Below are 16,970 nucleotides of genomic sequence, written 5' to 3'. Positions count from 1 at the left end.
TATAGACATGAATTAGGCCATTATATTCTAATTATGAATAAAACGTCTCAACTTACTTCTTGTTGAGCACTTCAATCGTTTCATTCACATCTCACATTAACTGCCTACTAGGCACCGACTTCACACAGTTAATATGGAACGCGTCCATTGAAATGTATGTGCCTATATAGTTTTATTAACCAAGCAGTAAGAAAGCAGCAAAAGAACCAACAGTATTCTTTTTTCCAACAGCAGAGAAGTAATCTTATACAAGTCAATAAGATGCAGAGATTCTTAAAAGAAGGGCATTGACAAGCTGAATAGTTGGCACAGCTGAAAATGGTGACTAGACAACAAGTCCCTTACTAAGAAAAGAAAGCTTTTATTCTATCTGGCGTGTCCTGGCCCTGGTGCTGACACCTTTAATACTTCTCAATAAGTTTTTAAGTGATTTCTGGAACAAAACTGAAATTACTGAGAGATCTTTCCTTCTGGTTCTCACACTGAAATGAAACAGAGCAATTCTTGTCACTACCAATCTGTGTCACGCAGAAGCCAAAATGTTCCAGCTCTGCAAAGTGACTGGTGAAAGGACAGGGTTTAGAACTAACAATTCTCAGATGATGATTAGAATCTCCAGTAAGTAATACTGTGACTTGTCATTATCTTCTGGATATATAACACTGCCATTTCTCCATGGATGGCTGCTTGAGTTATTTAACTGTGCATTGCTTATGAAGGGGTGTTTGTTTGGGAAGGTCTTATTGCTTTATTATATACTTTATATGAGCAATAGGAGATCACACATAATTGGGCTTGGTGCCGAGTTGGGAGGGCACCTGTTTGCTGAGCGTAACTTGTGTGTGTTTTTGCACTGCGCGCACGTTGAGGAACTGAGAATATGCAACTATGAGCAATGCAAAGTCGTGCACAAATCAATCTCATCCCCACTAGTGGTTTGAGAGGCTGTAATCGGGCGTTCTCACATAGGGAAAGTTGGAATGCCCTACCACGCACAATAAGATTCTCCTCCAGTCTCCAAACCTTCAAGCGTTCCCTGAAAACTCAACTCTTTAGGCAAGCATATCAAATTCCAGAGCCGCTTACATAACTTTCATAAAACTTCCTATCAAATTGCATCCACTCTGCACAGTCCACACACATCCTCACATGTCTTCTCATTCTTCACTTTCCCTTCCTCTCGACCCCGGTTCATCATTGCTGTATGACCATATCATACAGCCCACCAAGAACCTTTGCAATCTGGTAGACAACTATGCAATAGATAGCACCTTTCCTTGTGTATACATGCCTATTTCCCTATAGATTGTAAGCTTGAGAGCAGGGCCTTCCTACCTCTATGACTGTTTGTTATCACCCAGTTTGTTATACCATTGTTATTTCCAATTGTAAAGCGCAACGGAATTTGCTGCACTCTATAAGAAACTGTTAATAAATAAATAAAGTTCAGATAGGGACTGTTGACTTGTGGACCATGCACTGTTGCGGCCAGCTCACTTACACCTCAGCCTCCAGCCCATCTAAGATTACAGCAGTGTTATAAATGTACAGGTTTGCAGATACCATATAACTTTCAGCTCCCCCGCAAAAATTGGGACTGTCACAGAGCCGCAGCACAGCACTATTATTCAGCGGTGGACGATGATGGAGGCAGGCTGGTGGAGTTGTTGGAAAAAAACAAAGCTTTGTTTACTCAAAGAAGAGTAGTGGGTTTGTGGGGAGGGCGGGCGGTCACTGAGAGTGCTCTCTGTTTAGTATGGTGGTCAGTGGGATTCTCTCTGTTTAGTATGCAGGATACGGGCATGGTCACTGTTTAGTATGATGGACACTGGGATGGTCTCCATTTAATATGGGGGATACTGGGACTGTCTTAGTTTAGTATGGTATTCACTGGGATGGGGGGTGGGGGGGTACTGCTCGGTCTCTACTCCTGGGCATAAAATGCCTAGCTATGGCTCTGCTAGCAATGTGTCCTGTTCTCCTGTTCACGTAAAAAAATATATATTTCTTTAACACGGTTGTATCACTACTAGACCCAGAACTGCTGATAAATATATGTTTTTAATTGCAACTATCAACTACTCACAGTAATGGCAACAATTCCATTAATTGGATAAATAGTTATTGATCTGTAGTAATTAGTTCACTAGCTGCACTGAGTCACTTAATAATAAAACAAATCATGGATTGAAATATGACATCCAGTCATATTAGGCTGATTCTAAAAACTGCCTAAAAATCCTACCTGTAAAAAAATACAGAAAAATAGAAGACATTAATTGGCTCAAAATAATCCTCAATATGATGATGATGATGATGATGATTTATTATTATTATTATTATTATTATTATTATTTTCTCTTACGTCCTAGAGGATGCTGGGGACTCCGTAAGGACTATGGGGGAATAGACGGGCTCCGCAGGAGATAGGGCACCTAAAAAGAACTTTGACTATGGGTGTGCACTGGCTCCTCCCTCTATGCCCCTCCACCAGACCTCAGTTAGATTCTGTGCCCAGAGGAGAAAGGGTACAATGCAGAGAGCTCTCCAGAGTTTTCTGTTTTGAAGAATTTGTAAGGTTTTTTATTTTCAGGGAGTCCTGTTGGCAACAGGCTCCCTGCATCGTGGGACTGAGGAGAGAGAAGAAGAGCTGGCTTGTCAAGTTGGGCACTGTTTCTAAGGCAACTGGACACCATTAGCTCCAGAGGGAGTCGGAACACAGGACGAACCCCAGGTGGTTCACCTGGGGTTCGTCCCGGAGCCGCGCCGCCGTCCTCCTCACAGATGCCGAAGATAGAAGCCAGGTGAGTATGAGAAGGCAAAGAAGACATCAGATCTTCATGAGGTAAGCGCACAGCGGTATGCTGCACGCCATTGCTCCCAGTACACACACACAAGCAGGCACTGAAGGGTGCAGGGCGCAGAGGGAAGGGGGGCGCCCTGGGCAGCAAGTTTCCTCATTTTTTGGCAATATAAAGCAGGATTAGGCTGTGGGACAGTAAATCCTAAAATCCCCCGCCATTTTTTATATAGAATTACTGGGACCGAAGCCCGCCGTCGGGTGGGCGGGGCTTGATCCTCAGCACTAACCAGCGCCATTTTCTCCACAGAAACTGCATGAGGATACGCTGGCTCCCTGATCTCTCCCCTGCTGAACTTCACACGCTGGAAAAAAGAGGAGGGGGGCACTTTGGCGACGCAGTGAGTGGGAATTAAGGTTATATATATAAAAAGCGCTACCTGGTCATATATATTCCAGTGTTTTTAAGCGCTGGGTGTGTGCTGGCATACTCTCTCTCTCTGTCTCTCCTAAGGGCCTGGTTGGTGTTTTGTCCCCTTATAGGTTAATCCCTGTGTGTGTGGGGTGTCGGTACGTGTGTGTCGACATGTCTGAGGCGCAAGGCTTCTCCAAGGAGGAGGTGGAGCAAATGAGTGGTGTGTCCCCGTCAGTTGTGCCGACTCAGGATTGGATGGACATGTGGCATATGTTGAATGCAAGTGTGGCATCTTTACATAAAAGGCTTGATAAGGCTGAATTAGGGGGGACATCAGGGGGTCAATCCTCGGATTGGACCGACTCACAGGGCCCGTCGGGGTCTCAAAAGCGTCCCTTAACACAAGACACTACTACCGACACGGATTCTGATTCCAGTGTCGACTATGACGAAGTAAAATTGCACCCTAGGGTGACTAAAACCATTAAGTGTATGATTGTGGCAATAAGGGATGTGTTGCATATTGAGGATGAACCCTCGGTCCCCGACACAAGGGTACACATGTTTAAGGGAAAGAAACAGATTATTAATGTTCCCACATCTCATTAATTAAATGATTTCTTTGGAAAAGCTTGGGAGACTCCGGAAAAGAGACCGCAGATCCCCAAAAGAATTTATATGGCATACCCCTTCCCTAAACAGGACAGGGAGATTTGGGAATCACCCCCCACTGTGGACAAGGCCCTGACGCGCTTGTCCAAGAAAGTGGCGCTACCGTCTCCTGACACAGCGGCCCTTAAGGACCCTGCAGATCGCAGGCAAGAAACTACCTTAAAGTGTATTTATTCTCATACGGGTGCTGTGCTAAGACCGATAATTGCGTCGGCATGGGTGTGTAGCGCAATTGCAGCTTGGACAGATGAGCTGACAGATCACTTTGATAATATGGATAATTCATAACTCTAGCCCATATAAAAGACGCAGTCTTATTTATGAGGGATGCTCAAAGGGACATTGGATTGCTAGCTTCTAGGGCCAATGCCGTGTCTATCTCGGCGAGAAGATCCTTATGGACTCGCCAATGGACGGGTGATGCGGATTCCAAAAAACATATGGAAGTACTACCCTATAAGGGAGATGTATTGTTTGGGGATGGGCTGACGGACCTGGTTTCCACAGCTACAGCAGGTAAATACATTTTTTTACCATATATTCCCCAACAGCAAAAGAAAGTACCACCCTATCAGATGCAGTCCTTTCGGTCGCACAAGCCCAGAAGAGGTCGGGGATCCTCTTTCCTTGCCAGAGGTAAGGGCAGAGGCAAAAGAGCACCTGCTTCGGCAGGTGCCCAGGAACAAAAGTCCTTCCCGGCTGCTCCAAAACCCACAGCATGACGCTGGGGCTCCCCTGAGGGAGTCCGCACCGGTGGGTGCACGTCTTCGACTTTTCAGTCAGGCCTGGGTCAGATCAGACCTGAATCCCTGGGTGTTGGAAATAGTTTCCCAGGGTTATAAACTGGAATTCGAGGAGGTGCCCCCGCGCCGATTTTTCAAATCGGCCCTACCAGCTTCCACATCGGAAAGGGATGTAGTGTTAGCTGCAATTCAAACGCTGTGTATACAGCAAGTGATAATCAAGGTTCCCCTGCACCAGCAGGGAAGAGGTTACTACTCAACCCTATTTGTGGTCCCGAAACCGGACGGTTCGGTCAGACCTATTTTGAATCTGAAATCCCTAAACCTGTACATAAAAAGATTCAAATTCAAAATGGAATCACTCAGAGCGATAATAGCCAACATGGAGGAGGGGGAGTTTATGGTGTCTCTGGACATAAAGGATGCGTACCTTCATGTCCCCATATATGCCCCCCATCAGGAATACCTGAGATTCGCTGTACAGGATTGTCATTACCAATTTCAGACGTTGCCGTTTGGACTTTCCACTGCCCCGAGGATTTTCACCAAGATAATGGCGGAAATGATGGTGGTCCTGCGCAAGCATGGAGTCACAATTATCCCATACTTGGACGATCTCCTGATAAAAGCGAGATCAAGAGAGAAATTGCTGAGCAGTGTGGCGCTCTCTCTGAGAGTGCTCCAGCAACACGGTTGGATTCTAAATCTACCGAAGTCACAGTTGATTCCGACAACTCGACTACCGTTCCTAGGTATGATACTGGATACGGAACAAGTGAAGGTCTTCTTCCCAATAGAGAAAGCCCAGGACATCCAGAACATGGTCAGAGACCTGCTAAAACCGAAAAGGGTGTCAGTTCACCAATGCACTCGATTTCTGGGGAAAATGGTGGCGGCCTACGAGGTTATTCCCTTCGGAAGGTTCCATGCAAGGACTTTTCAATGGGACCTTCTGGACAAGTGGTCCGGGTCCCATCTGCACTTACATCAGAAAATAACTCTGTCCCCAGGAGCCAGAGTGTCTCTCCTGTGGTGGTTGCAAAGTGCTCACCTGCTGGAGGGTCGCAGGTTCGGAATTCAGGATTGGATCCTGGTTACCACGGACGCGAGCCTCCGAGGATGGGGAACGGTCACACAAGGAAAAAAATTTCAGGGACTTTGGTCAGACCAGGAGTCCTGTCTACACATCAATGTGTTGGAACTCAGGGCCATTTACAACGGCCTTCGACAAGCGGAGAGTCTTCTTCGAAACCTACCGGTTCTGATTCAATCAGACAATGTCACAGCAGTGGCTCATGTGAACCGCCAAGGCGGGACAAGAAGCAGAGTCGCGATGGCGGAAGCCACCAGGATTCTTCGCTGGGCGGAAAATCATGTAAGCGCTCTGTCGGCTGTCTTCATTCCGGGAGTGGACAACTGGGAAGCAGACTTCCTCAGCAGACACGATCTCCATCCAGGAGAGTGGGGACTTCATCAAGAAGTCTTTGCAGACATAACACGTCTTTGGGGAACTCCTCAAATAGACATGATGGCGTCACGCCTCAACAAAAAACTTCTGAGGTATTGTGCCAGGTCTCGGGACCCTCAGGCAGTGGCTGTAGATGCTCTAATAACACCGTGGGTGTTCAAATTGGTCTACGTGTTTTCCTCCTCTTCCTCTCATCACAAAAGTGTTGAGGATCATAAGGCAAAGAAGAGTACAGACGATACTCGTTGTCCCAGACTGGCCTCGAAGGGCCTGGTACTCAGATCTACAAGAGATGCTCACGGGACATCCCTGGCCTCTTCCTCTGAGGGAAGACCTGTTGCAACAGGGGCCCTGCGTATTTCAAGACTTACCGCGGTTACGTTTGACGGCATGGCGGTTGAACGGCGAATCCTAGCGAAAAAATAAGAATTTACTCACCGGTAATTCTATTTCTCGTAGTCCGTAGTGGATGCCGGGTACTCCGTAAGGACCATGGGGAATAGACGGGCTCCGCAGGAGACTGGGCACTCTAAAAGAAAGATTAGGTACTATCTGGTGTGCACTGGCTCCTCCCTCTATGCCCCTCCTTCAGACCTCAGTTAGGGAAACTGTGCCCGGAAGAGCTGACACTACAAGGAAAGGATTTGGAATCCAGGGTAAGACTCATACCAGCCACACCAATCACACTGTACAACTTGTGATAACTATACCCAGTTAACAGTATGAACAATAAATGAGCCTCATTAACAGATGGCTCATAACAAAACCCTTTAGTTAAGCAATAACTATATACACGTATTGCAGAGAGTCCGCACTTGGGACGGGCTCCCAGCATCCACTACGGACTACGAGAAATAGAATTACCGGTGAGTAAATTCTTATTTTCTCTGACGTCCTAGTGGATGCTGGGTACTCCGTAAGGACCATGGGGATTATACCAAAGCTCCCAAACGGGCGGCAGAGTGCGGATGACTCTGCAGCACCGAATGAGCAAACTCAAGGTCCTCCTCAGCCAGGGTATCAAACTTGTAGAATTTTGCAAACGTGTTTGATCCCGACCAGGTAGCAGCTCGGCAAAGTTGTAAAGCCGAGACCCCTCGGGCAGCCGCCCAAGAAGAGCCCACCTTCCTCGTGGAATGGGCTTTTACTGATTTAGGATGCGGCAGTCCAGCCGCAGAATGAGCCTGCTGAATCGTGCTACAGATCCAGCAAACAATAGTCTGCTTAGAAGCAGGAGCACCCAGCTTGTTGGGTGCATGCAGGATAAACAGCGAGTCAGTTTTTCTGACTCTAGCCGTCCTGGAAACATAGATTTTCAGGGCCCGGACTACGTCCAGCAACTTGGAATCCTCCAAGTCCCGAGTAGCCGCAGGCACCACAATAGGTTGGTTCAAATGAAAAGCTGATACCACCTTAGGGAAAATTGGGGACGAGTCCTCAATTCTGCCCTGTCCATATGGAAGATCAGATAGGGACTTTTACATGACAAAGCCGCCAATTCTGACACACGCCTAGCCGAAGCTAAGGCCAATAGCATGACCACTTTCCACGTGAGATATTTTAGCTCCACGGTCTGAAGTGGCTCAAACCAATGTGATTTTAGGAAATCCAACACAACGTTGAGATCCCAAGGTGCCACAGGAGGCACAAAAGGGGGCTGAATGTGCAGCACTCCCTTGACAAACGTCTGAACTTCAGGCAGTGAAGCCAGTTCTTTTTGAAAGAAAATAGACCGGGCCGAAATCTGGACTTTTATGGATCCCAATTTTAGGCCCATAGTCACTCCTGACTGTAGGAAGTGCAGAAATCGACCCAGCTGAAATTCCTCTGTTGGGGCCTTCATAGCCTCACACCAAGCAACATATTTTCGCCATATGCGGTGATAATGTTTTGCTGTCACATCCTTCCTAGCTTTTATCAGCGTAGGAATGACTTCAACCGGAATGCCCTTTTCCATCAGGATCCGGCGTTCAACCGCCATGCCGTCAAACGCAGCCGCGGTAAGTCTTGGAACAGATAGGGCCCCTGCTGTAGCAGGTCCTGTCTGAGAGGCAGAGGCCAAGGGTCCTCTGAGATCATTTCTTGTAGTTCCAGGTACCAAGTCCTTCTTGGCCAATCCGGAACGATGAGTATAGTTCTTACTCCTCTCTTTCTTATTATCCTCAGTACCTTTGGTATGAGAGGAAGAGGAGGGAACACATAAACCGACTGGTACACCCACGGTGTTACTAGAGCGTCCACAGCTATCGCCTGAGGGTCCCTTGACCTGGCGCAATATCTTTTTAGCTTTTTGTTGAGGCGGGACGCCATCATGTCCACCTGTGGCCTTTCCCAACGATTTACAATCAGCTGGAAGACTTCTGGATGAAGTCCCCACTCTCCCGGGTGGAGGTCGTGCCTGCTGAGGAAGTCTGCTTCCCAGTTGTCCACTCCCGGAATGAACACTGCTGATAGTGCCATCACGTGATTTTCCGCCCATCGGAGAATCCTTGTGGCTTCTGCCATCGCCATCCTGCTTCTTGTGCCACCCTGTCGGTTTACATGGGTGATCGCCGTGATGTTGTCTGACTGAATCAGCACCGGCTGGTTTTGAAGCAGGGGTCTTGCCTGACTTAGGGCATTGTAAATGGCCCTTAGTTCCAGTATATTTATGTGTAGGGAAGCTTCCTGACTCGACCATTGTCCTTGGAAGTTTCTTCCCTGAGTGACTGCCCCCAACCTCGGAGGCTTGCATCCGTGGTCAACAGGATCCAGTCCTGTATGCCGAATCTGCGGCCCTCGAGAAGATGAGCACTCTGCAGCCACCACAGCAGAGACACCCTGGCCCTCGGGGACAGGGTGATCAGCCGATGCATCTGAAGATGCGATCCGGACCACTTGTCTAACAGATCCCACTGAAAGATCCGTGCATGGAACCTGCCGAATGGAATTGCCTCGTAAGAAGCTACCATCTTTCCCAGGACTCGCGTGCAGTGATGCACCGACACCTATTTTGGTTTTAGGAGGCCTCTGACCAGAGATGACAACTCCTTGGCCTTCTCCTCCGGGAGAAACACCTTCTTCTGTTCTGTGTCCAGAATCATACCCAGGAACAGCAGACGAGTCGTAGGAACCAGCTGCGACTTCGGGATATTCAGAATCCAGCCGTGCTGTTGTAGCACTTCCTGAGATAGTGCTACTCCGACCAACAACTGTTCCCTGGACCTCGCCTTTATAAGGAGATCGTCCAAGTACGGGATAATTACAACTCCCTTCTTTCGAAGGAGTATCATCATTTCGGCCATTACTTTGGTAAATACCCTCGGTGCCGTGGACAGACCAAACGGCAACGTCTGGAATTGGTAATGGCAGTCCTGTACCACAAAACGGAGGTACACCTGGTGAGGTGGGTAAATGGGGACATGTAGGTAAGCATCCTTGATGTCCAGTGATACCATGTAATCCCCCTCTTCCAGGCTTGCAATAACCACCCTGAGCGATTCCATTTTGAACTTGAACTTCCTTATATAAGTGTTCAAGGATTTCAAATTTAGAATGGGTCTCACCGAACCGTCTGGTTTCGGTACCACAAACATTGTGGAATAGTAACCCCGTCCCTGTTGAAGGAGGGGAACTTTTATTATCACCTGCTGGAGGTACAGCTTGTGAATTGCCGCCAGTACTACCTCCCTGTCCTGGGGAGTAGCTGGCAAGGCTGATTTGAGGTAACGGTGAGGGGGAGACGTCTCGAATTCCAGCTTGTATCCCTGAGATACCACTTGTAGAACCCAGAGATCCACCTGTGAGCGAACCCACTGGTCGCTGAAGTTCCGGAGCCGCGCCCCCACCGCACCTGGCTCCGTCTGTGGAGCCCCAGCGTCATGCGGTGGACTTAGTAGAAGCAGGGGAGGATTTTTGTTCCTGGGACCTGGCTGTCTGGTGCAGCTTTTTCCCTCTCCCCCTGCCTCTGGGCAGAAAGGAAGCACCTTTGATCCGCTTGCCTTTCTGAGGCCGAAAGGACTGTACCTGATAGTATGGTGCTTTCTTAGGTTGTGAGGGAGCCTGAGGTAAAAATGTCGATTTCCCAGCTGTTGCTGTGGATACGAGGTCCGAGAGACCATCCCCAAACAATTCCTCACCCTTATAAGGCAAAACCTCCATGTGCCTTTTAGAATCAGCATCACCTGTCCACTGCCGGGTCCATAATACCCTCCTGGCAGAAATGGACATTGCATTAATTCTAGATGCCAGCCGGCAAATATCCCTCTGTGCATCCCTCATATATAAGACGACGTCTTTAATATGCTCTATAGTTAGCAAAATAGTATCCCTGTCGAGGGTATCAATATTATCTGACAGGGTATCAGACCACGCTGCAGCAGCACTACACATCCATGCTGAAGCAATTGCAGGTCTCAGTATAGTACCTGAGTGTGTATATACAGACTTCAGGATAGCCTCCTGCTTTCTATCAGCAGGCTTCTTCAAGGCGGCCGTATCTTGAGACGGCAGTGCCACCTTTTTTGACAAGCGTGTGAGCGCCTTATCCACCCTAGGAGATATCTCCCAACGTGACCTATCCTCTGGCGGGAAAGGGTACGCCATCAGTAACTTTTTAGAAATTACCAGTTTCTTATCGGGGGAACCCCACGCTTCTTCACACACTTCATTCAACTCATCTGATGGGGGGAAAAACACTGGCTGCTTTTTCTCCCCAAACATAATACCCTTTTTAGTGGTACCTGGGTTAATGTCAGAAATGTGTAACATATTTTTCATTGCCGTAATCATGCAACGGATGCCCCTTGTGGATTGTGTATATGTCTCATCCTCGTCGACACTGGAGTCAGACTCCGCGTCGACATCTGTGTCTGCCATCTGAGGTAGCGGGCGTTTTTTTGAGCCCCTGATGGTCTTTGAGACGCCTGGGCAGGCACGGGCTGAGAAGCCGGCTGTCCCACGGCTGTTACGTCATCCAGCCTTTCATGTAAGGAGTTGACACTGTCGGTTAATACCTTCCACATATCCACCCACTCTGGTGTCGGCCCCGCAGGGGGTGACATCACACTTATCGGCACCTGTTCCGCCTCCACATAAGCCTCCTCATCAAACATGTCGACACAGCCGTACCGACACACCGCACACACACAGGGAATGCTCTGACTGAGGACAGGACCCCACAAAGTCCTTTGGGGAGACAGAGAGAGAGTATGCCAGCACACACCACAGCGCTATTGAATCAGGGATCTTCACTAACGCAAAGTGATTTTTCCCCATAACTGCTTTACATATACAGTTTTCGCCTAAATTTAGTGTCCCCCCCTCTCTTTTTTACCCTTTGAGCCTGGAAACTGCAGGGGAGAGCCTGGGGAGCTGTCTTCCAGCGGAGCTGTGAAGAGGAAATGGAGCCAGTGTGCTGAGGGAGATAGCCCCGCCCCTTTCTCGGCGGACTTCTCCCGCTCTTATATTTATATTATGGCGGGGGATTTTTGCACATATATAGTGTTTTAGACTATATTATGTGCTGTTTGCCAATGTAAGGTACTCTAATTGCAGCCCAGGGCGCCCCCCCCCAGCGCCCTGCACCCATCAGTGACCGGAGTATGTGGTGTGCATAGGGAGCAATGGCGCACAGCTGCAGTGCTGTGCGCTACCTTAATGAAGACCGGAGTCTTCAGCCGCCGATTTTCAGGATGTTCTTCTGGCTCTGCAAGGGGGGCGGCGGCGCGGCTCCGGGACCAGACGACCGAGGCTGGGCCTGTGTTCGATCCCTCTGGAGCTAATGGTGTCCAGTAGCCTAAGAAGCCCAAGCTAGCTGCAAGCAGGTAGGTTCGCTTCTCTCCCCTTAGTCCCTCGTAGCAGTGAGTCTGTTGCCAGCAGATCTCACTGAAAATAAAAAACCTAACAAATACTTTCTTTACTAGAAGCTCAGGAGAGCCCCTAGTGTGCAACCAGCTCGGGCCGAGCACAGATTCTAACTGAGGTCTGGAGGAGGGGCATAGAGGGAGGAGCCAGTGCACACCAGATAGTACCTAATCTTTCTTTTAGAGTGCCCAGTCTCCTGCGGAGCCCGTCTATTCCCCATGGTCCTTACGGAGTACCCAGCATCCACTAGGACGTCAGAGAAAGGGGATTCCGGAAGAGGTCATCCCTACTTTAATAAAGGCTAGGAAGGAGGTGACGGTTAAGCATTATCACCGTATCTGGCGAAAGTATGTGTATTGGTGTGAAACTAAGAATGCACCTACGGAAGATTTTCATCTGGGTCGTTTCCTCCACTTCCTACAGACAGGAGTGGATATGGGCCTGAAATTAGGCTCTGTTAAGGTACAGATTTCGGCCCTCTCGATTTTCTTTCAGAAGGAGTTGGCTCCTCTTCCAGAAGTCCAGACGTTTGTAAAGGGAGTGCTGCACATCCAGCCTCCTTTTTGTGCCTCCAGTGGCACCGTGGGACCTCAACGTGGTGTTGCAGTTCCTAAAATCACACTGGTTTGAACCGCTTAACAAGGTTGAGTTGAAATTTCTTACTTGGAAGGTGGTCATGTTGTTTGCCTTGGCATCAGCAAGGCGAGTGTCAGAATTGGCGGCTTTGTCACACAAAAGCCCCTACTTGATTTTTCATGTGGATCGAGCTGAATTGAGAACACGTCCGCAATTTTAGCCTAAGGTGGTTTCTTCATTCCATGTGAATCAACCTATTGTGGTGCCTGTGGCTACAAGTGACCTGGAGGATTCCAGATCCCTGGACGTAGTCAGGGCCTTAAAGATTTATGTAGCCAGGACGGCTAGAATTAGGAAAACAGAGGCTCTGTTTGTCCTGTATGCTGCCAATAAGATTGTGGCGCACCTGCTTCGAAGCAGACTATTGCTCGCTGGATCTGTAATACGATTCAGCAGGCTCATTCTACGGCTGGATTGCTGGTACCAAATTCGGTTAAAGCCCATTCCACTAGGAAGGTGGGCTCTTCTTGGGCGGCTGCCCGAGGCGTCTCGGCATTACAACTTTGCCGAGCGGCGACTTGGTCGGGGTCAAACACTTTTGCTAAATTCTACAAGTTTGATACCCTGGCTGATGAGGATCTAGCGTTTGCTCAGTCGGTGCTGCAGAGTCATACGTACTCCCCCGCCCGATTGGATGCTTTGGTATAAACCCCATGGTCCTTACGGAGTCCCCAGCATCCTCTAGGACGTAAGAGAAAATAAGATTTTAAACCTACCGGTAAATCTATTTCTCCTAGTCCGTAGAGGATGCTGGGCGCTCGTCCCAGTGCGGAAACTCTGCAAGACTTGTATATAGTTGTTGCTTAAATAACGGTTATGTTACAGTTGACATCGGTCTTGGACCGTTGCTGTTATTGTTCATACGGTTAACTGGTTTTGTATGATCCAGGTTACATGGTATGCTTGGTGTGGGCTGGTATAAATCTTGCCCTTGGATTTCTAAATCCCGCCTTGTAGTGTCCATCTCCTCTGGGCACAGTTCTCTAACTGAGGTCTGGAGGAGGGGCATAGAGGGAGGAGCCAGTGCACACCCATAGTCAAAGTACTTTTTAGGTGCCCTATCTCCTGCGGAGCCCGTCTATGCCCCCATGGTCCTTACGGAGTCCCCAGCATCCTCTACGGACTAGGAGAAATAGATTTACCGGTAGGTTTAAAATCTTATTATTATTATTATTATTATTAACAATTGCCTAGTGTCAGCATATACCGTTATGTACTTTACAGATGGGGAAAAAAACACTAATAGAACAGGAATTTAACAAAAACTTGAGCGATAACAAAGAGGTAAGAAACTATACATACTTTTATCATGTTTCACATTTTATGTTCTCAAATTCACAATCAAAATGTCTTTTCCTCAAACTATAGAGATTTTTCTAAATAAAATACGTGTCATCGCTTGAAGTCCACCTTGCCTAATTCAGATCTGATCGTAGATGTGTTAAATGTAGCACATCTACGATCAGTTTCACAGACATGCAAGGGGATGACCAGCACAGGGCTAGTCCGCCCCGCATGTTAGGCCCTCCCCCCCCCCTCCCCTCCGCACAGGTACAAAAGCATCGCACGGTGATGATGCTTTTGTATCTGACGAGTAGCTCCCTGTCAGCGCAGCTCCTGCGCGCTGGCAGGCCGCTACTCTCAGGTCGCAGAGGCTGCATGTGACGTCACGCAGCCGCCGCAGCCCCCCCCCCCCCCCCCCAATGGTCCGGACACGCCTCCATTGTCCGGACCGCGCCATCGGCGTTCTAATGCCATTGGCATGCCCCGGGACCGCCTCTGCCAGTCAATCAGGCAGAGACGATTGCAGCCATGAAATGCTGTTAGTATCTCACTGGGATCCCGGGGTGTGCGTGCACATTCCACTAATTAATTCAGACTGCGATCGCTGCAGCGATGCAGTCTGAATTACCCCCAATATTTGAAGAATGGTGTTATTTATTTTTATAGCTGCTGTAAGATGTATTTTGTTAAAGGGATAAGGTCAATCTCTGCCAAACAATGGGCACTTTTGCAAGAGAGGGCTTCTTCGTATCTATCAAAAAGTTGTCAGTAGTAGACACCGATAGATAAAGTTTTCCATGTTTTCTGGCAAAATCTTCCCCTTGTCATGGTGAAGACTTTATAACCAAGGGGGGTCCGGTCTGAAGATCGACAGTGTCTAGGTCGACAATGTTTAGGTCGACCACTATAGGTCGACAGTCACTAGGTCGACATGGATGGAAGGTCGACAGGGTTTCTAGGTCGACATGTGCTAGGTCTAAAGGTCGACATGAGTTTTTCACATTTTTTGGGGGGGGATTTTTTCATACTTAACGATCCACGTGGACTACGATTGGAACGGTAAAGTGTGCCGAGCGAAGCGGTAGCGGAGCGAAGGAACCATGCCCGAAGCATGGCGAGCGAACGCGGTGCACTAATTTGGGATCCCGGTCACTCTACGAAGAAAACGACACAAAAAAAATAAAAATTCCTCATGTCGACCTTTAGACCTGTCGACCTAGCACCCTGTCGACCTTCCATCCATGTCGACCTAGTGACTGTCGACCTATAGTGGTCAACCTAAACATTGTCGACCTAGACACTGTCGATAAAACGAACCACACCCAACCAAGGCTGGAGGTGGCAATAGCATTGGATATTAATAGAAAAATATGCATCATTTATTTTCCCTCCTTGTAATGCCAGCAAATTAATTGGGGTTTTTTTGTTGTTGGTTTTTTTTTAAGTTATAAATATTTGGTTTCAATATTGATTTATTTTTATTAGGTTTTTTTTTTTTTTTTTTACAAATGCCTGTTTACCCATACATAGTAGAACTGCAAGCCCCAGGTCACATATGCACAGACTCATCAACACAAGTTGAAATATGCATCTATAACTGTTACCTTATTTTAGACCATAACTCTCAACTGTCCCGTATTCAGCGGGACAGTCCCGTTTTCCTGGGACTGTCCCACCCGTGGCCAGCAGTGTCCCGCGATGGGGAGGGAGTTGGGGGAAATGCAGGGGATGAGGAGAATAGATGCATGCACACGGCATCTATTCACAGTGCTGGAGGGAGCCTGGGGGCAGGCCAGCATCTCGGAACAATGAGATCGGGGGGAATCTGAGAGGCTCAGGCAAGGACCCTTCTCACAAAGCTCCACCCCCTTTTCGAAGCACAGGCGCCTTCAGCGCTGAATGGATCCCGCATCTCTGAGCTACAATGTCGGGAGGTACAGAGTCAATTTCACGTCATAAGTGTCCAAGTTTATTATGTATAAACTAGCAAAAAGCACGTCAAAATGACTGACACCAGGGCTGGATTATATTAGGAGGGCAGTCGCTACTCACACAGGAGCTGCTGGGTTTCTGGAAGTCCTGCTGCTGTGAGGTAAATGGCTGAGGAGGCACTGGCTAGTACCAGAGCCAGATTTACACACAATGGGGTATATTTACTAAGATTCGTAATTCTCCCGATTTGGTGGGAGAATAATCACGAATGACATCGAAAGTGTAAAACTGCAACTTTTTGAATTTGTTACGACTAATTTACTAAGCTGCCGTATTCTGCATTTTCGGGTTTTCCGATGTCTATGTCATTCGTTTTTTTAGGCAGTGTTTTACGTGAGTGACTTGTAAAACACTGCCGACTTTAATACAATGAATCTCGGCCGGATCTGAGAGATCCGTGCTGGGCTTCATTGTGCACTTTGTTAAAAAAAAAAGTTTAAATGTTAAAAAAAAATTGCGTGGGGTCCCCCCTCCTAAGGCAAACCAGCCTCGGGCTCTTTGAGCCGATCCTGGTTGCAGAAATATGGGGAAAAAATGGACAGGGGTTCCCCCATATTTAAGCAACCAGCATCGGGCTCTGCGCCTGGTCCCGGTTCCAAAAATACGGGGGACAAAAAGCGTAGGGGTCCCCCGTATTTTTAAAACCAGCACCGGGCTCCACTAGCTGGACAGATAATGCCACAGCCGGGGGTCACTTTTATACCGTGCCCTGCGGCCGTGGCATCAAATATCCAACTAGTCACCCCTGGCCGGGATACCCTGGGGGAGTGGGGACCCCTTCAATCAAGGGGTCCCCCCCCCAGCCACCAAAGGGCCAGGGGTGAAGCCCGAGGCTGTCCCCCCCCATCCAATGGGCTGCGGATGGGGGGCTGATAGCCTTTTTGTAAAAGTGATTGATATTGTTTTTAGTAGCAGTACTACAAGGCCCAGCAAGCCTCCCCCGCATGCTGGTACTTGGAGAACCACAAGTACCAGCATGCGGCGGAAAAACGGGCCCGCTGGTACCTGTAGTACTACTACTAAAAAAATACCCAAAAAAAGACAATACACACACACCTTGAAAGTAAAGTTTTATTACATCCATCCACACAAACATACATACATACTTACCTTATG

General features: G+C 48.2%; 1 long non-coding RNA gene across 1 annotated transcript in view; it reads left to right on the top strand.

The window, feature by feature from the left end:
* LOC134927843 (uncharacterized) overlaps nt 1–13,866 on the top strand; it is a 72,717-nt gene extending 58,851 nt beyond the window's left edge. Inside the window, exon 3 of the long non-coding RNA XR_010177751.1 lies at nt 13,803–13,866. This is a non-coding gene — a long non-coding RNA (uncharacterized LOC134927843). The remainder of the gene's footprint in view (nt 1–13,802) is intronic.
* The last annotated feature ends 3,104 nt before the right edge of the window (nt 13,867–16,970 follow it).

Source organism: Pseudophryne corroboree, chromosome 1, assembly GCF_028390025.1.
Source record: "Pseudophryne corroboree isolate aPseCor3 chromosome 1, aPseCor3.hap2, whole genome shotgun sequence".
In the NCBI taxonomy this organism is placed as follows: Eukaryota; Metazoa; Chordata; class Amphibia; order Anura; family Myobatrachidae; genus Pseudophryne; species Pseudophryne corroboree.
This window is presented reverse-complemented; position numbering and strand designations above follow the sequence as displayed.